The sequence below is a fragment of the Maylandia zebra genome, linkage group LG2 (assembly GCF_041146795.1).
Source record: "Maylandia zebra isolate NMK-2024a linkage group LG2, Mzebra_GT3a, whole genome shotgun sequence".
Lineage (NCBI taxonomy): Eukaryota > Metazoa > Chordata > Actinopteri > Cichliformes > Cichlidae > Maylandia > Maylandia zebra.
The window spans coordinates 11,319,279-11,333,322 of record NC_135168.1 but is presented as its reverse complement, the minus strand read 5'-3'; positions in this window follow the sequence as shown (position 1 = coordinate 11,333,322).

Here is a 14,044-nt window from a genome sequence, read left to right as displayed (position 1 = left end):
TAGAGAATTATTCAAAACTTCAATGAACACTTAAAAGCCGATTTACAGAGCTTTTAGTTGTTGTAAATATTGTAAGACATGATTTGTTTTTGAAATTTGTGTAATGTGCCTCAATGTTATTGATATTATTATTATTGATTGCTTATGTTTGAACAATTGTGAAACCTCACTGTGGATGTAAGAGTGAAATTATGTGGATATCTTGAATCCACTTTATTGTGTAATATTTTATGTGAGTATTTGACGGAAGACGAGCAACATCTGTTGTGGAAGCTAACGGGGTTCCTTTAGAATAAACAAACATAGGATTTATTATCACTGAATAATTCTGTATAAATCTATACAAATTATAGAAATATGTAATAGGAAACAACAAAATAATCTAAATTATAAAATAATGTGAATGTGTGTGTGTGTGTGTGTGTGTGTGTGTGTGTTTGTGTGTGTGTGTGTGTGTGTGTGTGTGTGTGTGTGTGTGTGTGTGTGTGTGTGTGTGTGTGTGTGTGTGTGCATGATTTTAGTGTTTGAACAGTCATGAATTATCTTTAACAGCAGGTTGGATGTAATGTGTTAGAACTACCAGCAGGTGGGGATAAGAGACCTTTAAGGTGTTTGGTGCCACGCTCCACCTTCAGGTTTAAAACTAGTGTTAATGGAGTTTGAAGGTTGAGTTTGTTCCACGACTGCATTTCACTCACTGCCTCTGTTTGTATCTCTGTCACTGCAGGACCAACATGGAGCCAGAAGTCAGCGCTCTCAGGAGGCCGACAAACCTCACAGAAGAAAGGGAGAGAAAAAACACACCTGTGACGAGTGTGGGAAGGGTTTTACTGTGAGGGCTAAACTAAAACGGCATCAGGTCATCCACACTGGAGAGAGACCGTTCAGCTGTGACTTGTGTGGAAAGTCTTTTTCCTTCAAGCGTTCCCTAAAAAGACACCAACTCATCCACAGTGGAGTTAAAGCGTACAGCTGTGATCAGTGTGGCAGAGCTTTTACTCAAAGTAGCCACTTACAGAGTCATCTAGTTACCCACTCTGGAATTAAGGCATACAGCTGTGATCAGTGTGGCAGAGCTTTTACTCACAGTAGCCACTTACAGAGGCATCAAGTTACCCACTCTGGAATTAAGGCATACAGCTGTGATCAGTGTGGCAGAGCTTTTACTCGCAGTAGCAGCTTACAGAGGCATCAAGTTACCCACTCTGGAATTAAGCCATACAGCTGTGACATCTGTGGAAAAACTTTCAGCTGGAGAGGGAGCCGAAATACACACCTACGCATTCACACCAGACATGATGTGTACTGCTGTGAACAGTGTGGCAAAGAGTTGACAACAGACGCACAGTTACAACAACACATGTTTACCCACACTGAGGAGAGACCTTATCGATGTGACCTGTGTGAGAAGACTTTTAAATCTCCACGTCACCTGAGACAACACCAACAGATCCACACCAGAAAGAGACTCTACAAGTGCAGCTACTGTGAGGTATGTATTTATATTGTTATCTTGTCATTTTAGCCTGACTGTTTGGAACAACTCTGCTCATTAAACTGTGTTAGCATGTTAGCAATTCTACTGCATGGAAAAGCAGCTCTGAGTGATTATTCAGATTTTCCTTTCAGTTATGATTTTAGTATTACTGTAGTATTATGGTGGTAGTATTGTAGTTATTGCAGCCCAGTAAACTGAGTGTGTTAACTGAAACAGTCAAATGTAGTTGGACGTCTGCAGAGATGCTCTTTATTTCAGGCGACGTTCAGGATACAAATGTTGAAGGACTGACTTACACTGTCTTTGTGTCTTTGTTTAGAAGCAGAGCCACACAGATGGATCCAGTTCTCAACCCTGTCATCACTGTGGTGGTGGGAAAGACTTTCATTGTGACCTCTGTGGAAAAACTTTCAGTCAGCAAGCTGCCCTTATAACACATCAACGTAGACACACTGGAGACAAACTGAAATACTGCAAAGAATGTGGGAGAAGCTTCACCACACCAAGTGAGTTAAAACGACATGAACTGATTCACAGTGGGGTTAAAAAGCACCTCTGTGATCAGTGTGGGTCATCCTTTACCACTGCATGGAAGCTTAAATCACACAAACGAGTCCACACAGGAGAGAAACCACACAAGTGCAGATACTGTGAGAGAAGCTTCTCACATTCACATAGTCGTAACATTCATGAACGTGGACACATGGAAGGAAACTACAGCTGTGACCAGTGTGACAAGAGCTTCAGGAATCTCAGATCATACTCTGCACACAAACGATCCCACGTTACTAATAAACTGTTTCACTGTTACCAATGTGCCCAAACATTCACCTCATTGTCTGCTCTGTGCAAACATCAGCGCGATCACTCAGGGCTGAAATCACTCCCATCACTGGATCACAGTGAATCTGAAGACACAGAAAGATCCTCTGGTTTCTGTGTCAGACTCAAAAAGCTTGAGATCAGGCTCCACAGAGTTCAGATAGAATCATTTAAACTTGTGTTGAACTGAACTGGTTGCTGGGCTGAACTTCTACATAATACAGATCTACATGGGATCTTCTTTTCTGTTGTTTTACTGAGTCAGTTTTGTCCTTTTTTCTCTGTCCTGGTTTTGCTCGTCTGTAAATGATTGAAACTCAGTCAAATAGTTCATTGTTCTCCAGCAAAACGTTTTGGAAACTCATGTTTAACCTTTAAAACTCTGACATGTTTTAGCACACAAGGCTTCATCGGGGAGTTCACTCATGATTGGACCATGAGAACAAAGGTTTTTAGTTCTTTCAAAGAGAGTCTTGGAGATGTTTGATGTTTCTGTTTTTCTGAAACCACCTGAAAGAAAAACTATTTTTCTTGCTTTATGTAGTGTGGAAGTTTTTAATGTTTCTTCATCTGTGATGTTCTTGAATGTGTTCACGTGAAGATGGTACAAATAAACTGTCCTTTCAGCTTTAGCTCCTAATTTATTCATTATTTATGGATGTAGCACAGCAGCCGTCTCTTGATTAACACATGGAGGGCTCGGGATCTGATGGTGTCGTCTCCCTAATTTGCCCACTCAGTAAATCTCACTCATGGCCAAGAAATTGAAATAAACCTTGTTTCCCTGCTGGATAGTGATCCACTGTAACTCTGCTCCTCCTTCCTGTTTAGGATTTCTGTGGCTGAAGTAAAATTCCCTCCATCCATCACTTATCCCAGCTAACCCAAAGTGAAATAAAGTTTTGCTGGTCTTAAAAAAGCATTACAATAATGGGCATTACCAATGCAAACTGAATGATACAGAAGATGAAAGAAGAGACTTTGATCAGTTAATAAAGCTCATGATCTGGATTCATTGTGGCTGCTACACAGATACTTCTGGGTCACTTCTCTCAGTTAGGAACCTTCCTCACCAAACTGACTGTTGGACCACACCCCTGGTTTCATGAGAAATTGTTTCAGCCATGATTTCTCTTCCTGTATTTCAGAGTAAAGACTGAAGTGACAAATGGAAGCATGTTTAAAAAACACAATGTGAGAGAGACGTTGAGGTCCTTAGAAGTTAGCCTGGGTTTTTCTGTCACCCTGCTAGATGTTACACACCTTGTTATTGGACTGATTTCTACTGCTGGACTACTCCTGCGGAGAGTAACAATACTCTTACTAATTAGCTCCCTTTCACACCTTTGGGGATATTTATTTTTGTGTTTGCAGCGCTGTGAGCCAGAACAGCGAGAGAAAAATCTGCAACAGCGACGAGCCGAATGCTTACGTGAATCGCAGCAGCTGCACATGTGCTACGCTGAATTAGAGGATATCTTTGCTCTGGATTTCTATTTCTACTTTTTCATTTCTATATGATTCTTCTTGCATCTAAACAAAGATGATTCAATTTGCTAAATGTTGATGGCTCTTCGTGCTCAGGTGTAAATGAGACGTAATATTTGCTCTTGGTTTGGTTCTCCTGTACAGAACCTTGCAGTACAACAGAAACCTAAAAACATTATTTGTAGTTGTTATTCTTAGTTGTTCTGCTGCCTAAATACCACAGGGTCTGATTATGAAGTTATTGAGCTGCACATACTTTACGACCTGCTTAAGTTCGAGGTCACAGCGTCTGTAGAGCAGCTGGAACATAATGAAGTCTACAAGGTTAAAGTTTTCTCTTCAGTTATTGTTCTTTCTGCTGCTTGGTTTGATGGATCTGAGAGCTTTTGTTTTTATTATTGTTATTATAATTATCATTAATATTTTACTCTCTAGAAGCTTTAAAATAGTGTTTGTGTTTGAAAAAATTGATTTAAGAATTGAACAGAAACATCTGTCCTTCTGAAAATCGCCCAAAGGCACGGAGACAAAGTCAAAGGATGCAACCTGTGACTTTCTCTTCCTTCATGTCAGGACCATCATCCATGATTTATATAAAATGCATATAGCAACAGTAGCACTTTAGTTTGGACTTTATGATTTCTGTAACTGGAAAATATTATTTTGTTTAAAGACAGAACTGACTGCATAGTTGCAACATCAAAGGGAAATATTAATTAATTAGCATCAAGTATATTTGTTGCTTAAGCGTTTGCACTATAACTTAAGTAGGATTATAACTTTTAAGGAAGGAAAGATTTCAGATATTTAGTTCACTGCTTCAGTTATTTTATATGAAATTAAAACATTTACGTTGGTCAAATATGATGCTCTAAATCAAATAAAAGTTTGAAAATAAATGATGTATTTTTAAATGCTGCAACAAATGTTCACAAAAAGTAACTATAATTAAAACCAGTTAAACAAAATCAAATGTTTGAATCATGCTTAACCAAATGCCAGGCTGGAGAGCTGAACCTAAAGTATACGTAGAAAGATTTCAACATCTGAGCAGTTTTTAATGTTTTTATCACATATAAATGTCACAGCAGTGGGTCCTGGCCCAATGCTTTGTGTTTTTGCTTTTCTTTGACTCTTGTTTTTCTTGCTTTTTGTTCTTCTTATTTATCAGGCTCTCAGTAATCTTAGTTCTCCCTCCCTCAGTGTTCATTTCAGCCTGTGTTTAGTTTCTGTTCCCGTGTCCCACGTTTCATCGTTTCATGTCGAGTCAGCCCTGTCTCTCTGTTTCCTGTGTCTCCCCAGTCAGCCCCGCCTCCCTCGGGCACTCATGTGTGATACAGAGTAATAAACCTGACTACATTTGCTACACTCTCTTTATTACCTGTTACTTTAAAATTCATACACTAATTATGTCTGCCCATCTCTCTAATGTGAAGGTCAAAGGTCAACATCCCAGTGACATAAGAATAATCCCAAAGGGGCAAAGGCAGCGGTTAATTTAGCACATTTAGCATTAAGGGTACAGCAAGGATGTACTTTTACTTATTGTGGCAGGGGTGTGGTCTCTGGCCTGCTGCAGTGGAGGCTGGTGGCGGGACGTTGGACGGCACAGGTGATGGAGCTCATGACTCTCCCCTTTATAGTGATGGAGGAGACTGGCGTGGGGGAAGCGTGTAGTGGAGGAAGCCGAGGAGAGAGCTGGTTTCTGGCTACAAAGACGGCGTCAAACCAGAAAAGATTGCTCGTGGTCAAATAATGTGTAATAATAATGAAATAAATAGGCCATTGGGAAAAACGGGATTTTGAAATAAAGACTGACTTTGAAAAAAAGGACATTTTGGATTAAAAATGGCTGGGAATAAATAAAATGCCTCAGGAATAATCTCTGTTATTGTGAAAAATAATGATCATGAAATAATATTTCACAATAATAAGTAAATTTATATAGCAGAATGCAATATATTTCACAATAATGAGCTTTTTTTCAAAATGTGTTCAATTATTTCACAATATCATTCTCACATTACATATCTGTGTCTTACTTATTCACATAGTTATTTATTTCATCATGACTTATTTATTTATTTAATTTTGAACACTTTGGAGTTCCATATGGTTGTAGTGGGCTTGTAATGTAAATGTGTCTGATTAAATGTGACATTAATGCTGACGCTGCATCAAACCCTGATAAAACAGTTCTATTAGTGGGTCTGTGTGATCAACATCAGTGGGTGAAGGTGAGGCCTTGACTAGTAGAACGTCATGTTGGTGTTTAACAACACATGAGCCAACATCAGACTCCGAGCGCTACGATGCTAAAGATCAGAAGATCCTGTGTGACATCATCGTTACCTGGCAACAGCAGCCCTCATCTGACTTTATTGGAGGATATTTACACCAGCAACACGGTTTAGTTTGATATGACGGATTAACAACATGCTGTGATATCCATTTCATCTGTAATAGATACTGGATCTAATCAGTCAGCAGATATTTGACCAGCTTATTTATAACTATACTAGAAACAAATACAACTGTGTTGGTGATTCATGCAAACTTGCATATCAGCCTTTGAAGGTTTTGTAGTATTGAGAACAAAGAGGTTGTGTTAGGGCTGAAAAGCCCGACTTGTTCTCCTCTGCAGGTCATCAAATGCACCACAGAAGTTTGTATTTGCACAGCCTGTATATGTTTGCTGGCTTTATTATTCTCTGTTCAAAGACAGTAAATATGGAAAATGTCTCATGTAGTATCAGCTTCATTTAAAATGACTGCAAACATTTAGAGAACATGTGCTGCTGTTTGTCCTACATTTCAACACTGAATGAACCCTGAAAACATGATGGCAGCTGGCAGGTTGGAGTTCACATGAAATATCGGCTGTATGAAGACTGGAAATATAGATGATAAAAACATGCAGCCAAACATTTGTGGACATGAATAAACTATCTGATCCAAAAAGCAGGAAGTGACACAGCTAGAAAGTGTGTAACAGCTGAAGTCAAATGTAATGCAGAGTTGAATCTGCACTTGGATCCATCTGTGAAAGGTCCACATGTAGGGATCACATGAGTCCTGATGTTTGTCAGTCAGCTTGATAACTCCATCTACTGTGGCTACATATACTGGGCTGGTAGCTCCACAGTGTTGGAAAGAAACTATTAAATGTGCAAAGTTTAAAATCAGAGGCTCTTCTAACACAGGAGCCATGTTGAGTTTAGATCACAGCCGACCACCGGCAGTCTGAAATGGGAGGAAGCCCATTGACAGCCAGCAGGTCTAAACAGGAACGCACCCATTTGTATGTGTGGCAATGATGTGGCTGCAGCTGACACAGGATTGGTTCAAACTAAACATCAGGCACATTTCACAGAGTTCACAAATAAACTCACGTTTTTATCTTTGAAGATCATCATAAAGTAGAATTGATGGTCCAGTAGAAACAGCAGGAGGTTTGAGCCCTTCTGATGCAGCAGAAACAGGATTTGGAGGAAGATGTTAATAGATTAGAAAGAATTGTACACTGTGAATCAATGCAAGTCTTTCTATATAGACAGATCTGTAATAATCCCTCAGGCAGGTTCCTCTGGGACAGTCACAGATAGAGACACCAATTCTGACATCCTTTGAAAGCCTGACTTTGAATTTTCATCACTCGTCATGCACACAGATGTTAATTCTACATATTCCTGGTACTGAACTCTAAATCAATATGAAGAAAATGCTCCTGCTAATCTGCATCTATGTTGATATCAAATCCTTTTCCAGCACATGGATAAATCTCTATAAATCTTTCAGTCTGATCAGAATGGGCACAGTGTTGTTATTGCAGCTCCCTGATGTTTGAAAAGCTAAATGTCCATTTTAAAGTGCTCGTGTGTAGGATTGTGTTTCCTTCCTTTGTGCAGTTCTTACAGTAAACATGTTTGAATGTTTCCTGTTCCCCTGATGCTTCTTCCTGTTGGATAAAATTGGTTTGAATAACATGTTCTTATAGGTTTCAATGAACTTCAAACTGTGATCCACTTACAAAACTGTCTAATTTTATTGGAACGATCCACATTTGCATCCATTCACGGTACATTTGACATCTGAACACGTTTGTACACATGATGAAAGGACAGATGGTGTTTGTGTGTCCTTCTTAAACTCAGTGTGGATGTTTCATCATGTAGAACGAGTTAGAACAAAGTCTTTGGAACATTTGGAGAACACGTTTAGGAAAGTAACATCCTGGTAGAACATTTTCTTAAAGCAGAGCAGAGCTGCAACATGACTGTGAGCATTCAGAAGAATAAAGTCAGAATACTTTATTATTATGAAGACTAAAGTGCACCTTAATGCTGCCGATAAACACACATGTTCTTTGTGAAAGCATGTGTGAGCACAGCTGACGTGCACCACACTGACCCCACTCGCCCCATTTCTTCATCCACTTCTTGCTCTTGTGCTTGAAATGAGACGCAGCAAAAGTCAGAGGCTCTAAAATCCACAAAAAGGGGGCTCGTTAGATCAGGATACTGGATGTGATCCATAGAAAACATGGATAATACACCACTTTATTTGAAGCATCTGTAGCACTGCCTCAGTTCTGGATGTTTCCACAGACTCCTCTGTGCACCTAAAGGAAAGGTCAAAGGTCAGCAGCACATGTAGTTGGGACAAGTCTTCAGTCGCACAAACTACATAATCATTTTCCTCCAATGACGACTTTTCACTTGCAGAAATGGTCCTGTGTGATTTCCAGGCTGTGATATAAAAACTAGTTCCTAATGGCAGCGACTCACTCAGTAAACATGTGTTTCCTTCACCAACCTCACACACAGATCCAATAAGATCAGGAAGTGGGCAGTATAGTACAATATGTGTTATTCTGTGCTGCACTGCCCAAACTAAAGATCTGCTGAAGTGTTGGAAATGATCCAGATGTTTATTTTGGACGATACAGCAGAAGATCAGACATGAAAGTGGAGATAACACAGAAGACCTGCAGCAAAGGTCAGAGGTCAGACTGGGCCCCTGGATTCAACAATGAGCCAATGATCATCAAGCAGTGACTAAAGCAGAGCCCTGACGTTCTGACATTCATCACACAGTCAGAACAAATGTCTGCTGATGACTTCATCTCATGAAACGACTGATAGATGTCAGTTCATTGATCAGCTGAGCTGCTGATCTTCATCGTCACAGAAACATTCAGCTTGTTTCAATCAGTAAATAACTCCCACTACTCCCAGTTTGAACTGTTCCCACTCAAAATGCTGTGAGAACAATGATCATTGTAGAACTTCACAAACATCACGTGTTGTTTTCCACATGTAAGATCAGCAAACACACAGAAACTTCCTGTTGCCACACACGGCCTCTAAAATCTCTTCCACGCTTTCTGTCTGAAGTCCACTCTCTGTGTCGGATCCACAGGAAACAACAAGATCTTATTAACATGGTTTTCAATGTGTCTCCTTCCAAAAAGTCCAACCAATGAACAAATGTGTGTATTTGTGGAGGCCGAACAAAAGCATGACACATTTCTCTGTTTCTATAAACTGGAGTCAAACACAAACATGAAGAGTTTCACTGACAGACTCCAAAATGCCCCCACAGTGGATCAAAGGGAAATCCTACAGTGTGGCCAGAGACTCTTAATGGCTCCAACATCAACACATCCACAATGTTGGATCCAGTTGTGCCTCACAGAGTTACTAAGACACACCCTCTGCCAGCATCACAACAGCTCCACCTGCTTCACCTGCCTCCTCAGCATCTGTACACCTGAAGAGAAAAGAAAGGCTCCAACAGCTCAAATCTACAAAGGATTCATGAAGTTTCATCCAACAATAACATGTTTGCCTTCCACAGTGTGCTGTTAGACACCACTGTACCTCTGCCATTTCAAAAAGAGCAGCTTGGGAACATTTTGGCTCCAAACACTTTGTGTTTAAGTTCTTTGTTTTCTTTGTGAAGCCGACAACATCTGGAGCTTTGTGACTCATAGAAACATCATTTTGTTCTTTAGATGACAGCAGATTGGGACTGAATAATCAATCACTATCAAACCAATAAAGACAAACATGCTGATTTTACAGGAACTTTGTTGGAGAAGCTGCAAAGACATGAAACTGGTGGAGATCCCAAACCAGTTGATAGTGCTGGTTATTCCAAATAAAGCTGTTTCCCTTTGAGATGAAACGACTTTGTGTCCTGATATATAATAAAGATGTTGTTGTTTTTGAGCCCCTGTATTAAAAGTAGTTTAAAGTCAGCTTGAGTTTGATGTCTTTATGTCAAAGCTGCTCATGATGTTGAGCTGCTGATGGAATAAAAACAATATAAAAGCATGTAGTCCAGACTTAAATGTAGCCTGTTGTTAGCTGAGGTCCACACACAGTGTTTGACAGTGTAAAGTGTGTGAAAGGGCTGCTGGTGGAGCTCACTAGGATGAGCAGGTGACCACGAGGTGGAGAGCAGCTGGCCTGGCTTTGACCCGGGCCACGCCCCCTTTCTCTCTGCTTTGCTGTCACTTATCTTCACTGCTCTGTCCAATAAAGCTGAAAAAGGCCCCGAATCAAAGAAATCTGCTGCAGCCTCTGAAATGTCTTCTGTTTCCTTCCCGACGGCTTTTTCACCGTCAGCCCATCAGACAGTCCAGCAGCATTTATGATGATGTCATGATGTTGAAGAGGCTGCTACGGTGGCCTCCCATGACCCCCAGCCTCATCACAGCTGAGATGCAGACATTTGAAAACATTCAGCAGACAACTGAATAACAGTCCAACACAACAGTCTGTGTGCAGACACACACTGACCTTTCATATAGTCAAACACAGCTGGTTGAGTCATTTCTCTGTGAGTCTAAAGTGAATCTAGTATTTGAAAGTCCACTTCCTGTATTTGTTGTTGAAGACTTCTTCAGCTTCTTCTCAAGGACATCAGCTGCTTGTTTGGCAGCAGAGGCAGTTAAGAAGCTTCCTGAAAAACACTGAACAGTGAGTTCACTGTGGCATATGACAGATTCAGCTTTCTGTGTGCAAATGTGTCTGTGTCGACCTTTCAAATGCTGTTGAATCCAAAACATCAGCGGCTCCTCGGCTGCTCACTTCATGCACTTCTGTCTGTGTGACAGTCCAATGACATCACAGCTGTTTCCAGCCCCAGTGTCTCAGGACTGGACACCTTTAAACATGTCGAGGATCAAACAGCGTCCAGCTAAACACACATGAAACTATCAGAGCTGACAATCATTCCAATAACATCTAATGGTTCATGTATGTAGACACAGGACTACAAGGAAATGGCTCTCAGCATCTGGCTGTGGGAACACATGAGTCCCTGTTTGTGTTCAGATTGTGTGCATGTTTTAGACGTGTGTCACATGTAGAAACACAACAATCCCACAATGACACACAGATGTGTTTGACACAGCTGTGCAGCTGTAAGTTGTTTCTAATGATTCATTGAAGCTCTTCTAACATTCTGGAGACGATCAGTACATGAATCTGTTCAACACGACAACAATTTGACTTCAGTGTGAACGTTTGCATTAAATAACCTTCTTCATCCAGCTGACAGCATCTTCATCCTATGATGTGAACAGTTCCTCCTGTTGATGACAAACCTCTGACAGGATCTGCTTGAGGAGCTTTTTCATGTGCAGCTCTCTGAGCTCAGGGCTGAGCTGCTGTTTCATCTTTAAGAGCTGCTGCCTCCTCGCCGGACTTGTTCTCCTCTTCTTCTCCTAATGACACCATTTCTGCTTCATATAAAATTCAATAAAGATGCTGACATGTATCTGTAGCAACAACATCATTGAATCTAGAACAACTGGAGCCAAACCAGTGGCTCTGCTGGGATCACTGGTGACCAACACTTCCTTGTTGATGCAGATTTCAGGGCTTCCTTTTGCTCCTCCGTTATAACTGTTCTCTCTTCTCAACACATGATGACACAAAGGAATCAGCAGTGACAAAGATGATGCTGAAGAGAAGCACACACTTCACACATATAACAGACCAGTGCAGTTACACACACCTCTGCTCGACATCAGGCCTCAAACAAAGACACAAAACACTAACTTGACTCTAAACAGAAGAAACGAGCAGCTGTTTCTGTTCTGTGCTTATTTATATTTGACACACATGCTTCTCTTTGTGCAAACACACATCGCACTATAAGGGTAACCTCGCACACAATGATTGGACAGCACAGTGATGATGCTGGGAGATCCTATACGCAGCAACACAGAAAGACTGAGAACTTTAAACAATGATGGAAAGTGTTATAAATGACTTGTTGGCCTCTGATCTGTCACAAACAGCTGAAACGTGTCTCTCATGAGTCACATGAAGGTTTTTGACAGAAAGGACAAAAAGTAGCTGCAGTCAGTTTGTGTCATTTTTATATTTATTCATCTGGGAGAAAAATCTGAGGGACATTAAAATGTGTTTTCAACAGAGACAAGAACATGAATATAACAGAACAGGTAAATGAACATGTTTCAAGTAAACAGCTGGACTGATCAGGTCCAAACACAGAGTGATAAACTTGTCAAACAGCTGTCATATCTTTATATAGAAGCTCTTTATAAATGCTGCTCACTGCAGTCTGTTTACTAATAATGTCAAAGTGTTAGAAACACAGAAACATCAGAATGGTCTTTGTTCACAGAAACCTGTCTGGGATCCTTTGTTGTTCTTTTGATGCAGAGTTACATTATAAATATAAAGAGTTATTTTAGAGTCTCATCAGTTTTCCTGCATGTCTTTATTTAACACATCAGCAGGGCTGAAGCTCTCATGTTAAACACACACTGATCTATGGACACGTTCATGTGTTTCTAACAGAACCAGGCTGTTATCAGCCTGCACTAACATTATGTCACACACACTGAATGTAACAGTGACAGTTTACATCATCACACAATCAGCTGTGATTGTTTCACTGTCATCAAACGAGTCAACAGGAAGTAGAATCAATAGAAACCAATCATTTACTGACAGCATGTCTGATGGAAATAAGTGCAGATTATGTATGAAGTCTAACTGCACACAGTAACTGTGTTACAATAAGGACTTAACAGCGCCCTCTGCTGGAGTGTTTCAGTACTGCGTTAACTAGAATACACCACCTCCTCCTCACACCACCTGCTACAGCTCTACTCTTCTATGACTACAGTCATCCACAGCACTGATGTGAGGTCACATGGTTCATATGTAAGGAGCACAGCTGACCTCAGGTCAGTTTAATGACTGTGAGCAGCAGCTGTGTTATTGTCACTGTGACAGGGAGACACTCTCAGACACAGCGCTCATGTCAGCTTGTTCTCATGCAGGAGGATCAGGAGCTCCATGTTTGTCTTTCTGTTTGAATCATGATGTGTTTGTGCCATCAGAGTCTGTCATGAGTACTCAGGGTTTCACAGCAGCTCTTCTGGATGCTGACGAGGACTCCAACCTCATGTTTCACCTCTCTGAGCTTCTGATGTCTGTGAACACTCGTGTTTCTTCTCTGGGCTCATCTGGACAAAAACACCTTTCTGTGTTTGGCTGCAGCCTCATTCTGACTGACAGGAAGTGTGTTATCCATGAGCTGCACTTCTGTCAGGAAGTTTCCTGCTGTGTTTCCTGTCTGTGGACAAACACGAGTGTTCCAGCTGAGGACTTGGTTCCTTCCACCTGTCCATACAGGACATCACGCTGTCTGCAGCTCTGTAAATGCAGCTCCAGGTCCTTCCACGTGCTGCTCTGTATTTGTGCAGTTTGTAGTGTGTCCTGGGAAACGTAGCACACATGGTGTTCTTCTGCTGTTTCCTCCTTTCACTGAGTGTGAAACACTGACGCTGTGCTGTTGTTCACAGAGGGGAGCTGATTCTAGCTGCAGCTGGACTCCGTCATCTAACTGAATGTGTTGGTGCTGATCACGGGGCTCTGAGGGGGGAGCAGCAGGAGGACTCTGGATGCTGACGTCAGTGTATCTGTGGAAGCTCCCACAGCGTGTCTGTCATTCAATATTGTGCTGTATATTGTATCTATGCAAAGATGAACAGACTGTGTGTTCACTGGTCTCTGTGCTGCAGCTCTGATGTCATCATCACTCCCTCCTCCACCCTCAGCAGTCCCAGCATGCTGCTGTGGTGCACCCCACCCTCACTCTACACCTGAGCCACAGACCACACCCTCCACCTCAATATACACCACAGTTTTCTCTGCTGTGGAAATGAGATCAGGAGGAAATCATCAT